Source organism: Centruroides vittatus, unplaced genomic scaffold, assembly GCF_030686945.1.
Source record: "Centruroides vittatus isolate TY-2023 unplaced genomic scaffold, ASM3068694v2 contig_1050, whole genome shotgun sequence".
NCBI classification, from domain to species: domain Eukaryota; kingdom Metazoa; phylum Arthropoda; class Arachnida; order Scorpiones; family Buthidae; genus Centruroides; species Centruroides vittatus.
In genome coordinates this window covers 147,023-148,803 of record NW_027120679.1, presented here as the reverse complement: position 1 = coordinate 148,803, position 1,781 = coordinate 147,023, and positions in this window count along the sequence as shown.

Here is a 1,781-nt window from a genome sequence, read left to right as displayed (position 1 = left end):
AAATGGAATTCACTTTGATAAAAAAAATTTGAAATTTTAATAGTAAGTTAAACGAGAAAATATCTAACGTTCAAATAAGTTATTGTTATGTTCTATATTGCTGTAGTTTCGGATTTACTTATTTATATTTATTAAACAATAACCGAAGCATAAAGTATTAAAAAGTCGCGACAGAAACCGTACACATTTCTTGTTATTACAGCAATAAATGATCAGTTTGAAACATTTTTTTATTAGCTTGAACAACAATATCAATCGTATTCGTGCATCATCATAATCACTTAATTCGAGATCGTAATTTTTACGATATCTATCATCATAATCCGTAACGTCACGCGAAGGCCGTAACTTACGCAAATCCTACACTGATACGATCATCAAATTAAAATTCTGCTAGCGTGAAAAAACATATTAAGAGATAAAAAAAAATCTGAGAATCAACTCGGTGGAAAACAGTGTAACAATCTAGTCACAGCAGCACCTGCTCCTCCAAATTCTCCCCGCATTGGGGCTCCGAGATCTCTCCAACCCCCCAAACTAGCGGCACGCGCCTAGAACGTGCCTGGTCGGCAGCGGATTTCCCCCCGACCTATTCATGTTCGCAGGAGCATTATTGAGAGACTTGACTGGATTCACCTGCAATTCTCTCTCCGCTACTTAAATCAACTTTATCTTTGCATATTTGATACTTCCGCGGGATTAAATTTTGTCACTCGATAATTAGATCGATGAAGTATCGAATTTCGATTATTAATATTCATAATATTTATGAATTTGAATAGGCAATTAAAATCATTTTCAATTTATCATAATCATGCATTATATAAATTCTGATTTCAAAATACGCTGCTTCAGATTTTAGAAGATATATTATTGTATACATATCAAAATTTAATGTAATGTACAGCACCTTATCACACTTTGCGAATATAACTTCTCATTCAATATCTCCTTTATTAAAATAATTCATACGGTAATAATATGCACATTTTAAAATGCTGATAGGTTATTCAGCAACCAATCAAGTGTCCCAGAACTTGATTGGTTGATGAATAACCTATCATTAGCTCAGGATTCGAAATAATCGATGTTTAAAATTTTAAAACGATTCTACAGAATTTCGCTAATTATAATCATATGAATAACTATTAATTTATGTTATTAACAAAAGAGAGTAGCAATAGCGTCAGTTTTCGTCTTTATTCCCAAATTGCCGGCGGCCTATTCCCCAATCTACTAATATCAACTATATTAAATGAAGACATTCAATATAGTAATGTATGAACGATAAATATCATTTTACCTACATTAATCAATCTGCCATTATCTGAATAATCATCTCGTTTCCAACACTGCACGGTAGTTTTCATTATTAATTGTTTATGATTATTACAAATGAGATATAATGTATAATTGGTCACTATGAAAAAATTACAACTAGTCAATTTACTATTATTAAAACTCCATTAATCAAGTAAGTGGCAGGTGCACCGGAAAAGCTGGTTTTGTATTAAGTGTTTAAGATAATCTGTAAAAAATTTTCGTGTAAACAGCTGTTATCAAATCTACTGAAGTGTTGATACATTTATATTGTTGCTACTTAATTAAAGTTAATTAAGTCATATCCTTATATTCTATTATGTTGTTATGAAGACATAAAAACGTATTGTATTGAACAAATTAAGGTTCATATTTAAATTATAGATACATATACATTTTGATTTAAAACTTGTTTATTAAATAAATGTTAATTTAATTATAAACTTAAAACTGCTAATTAA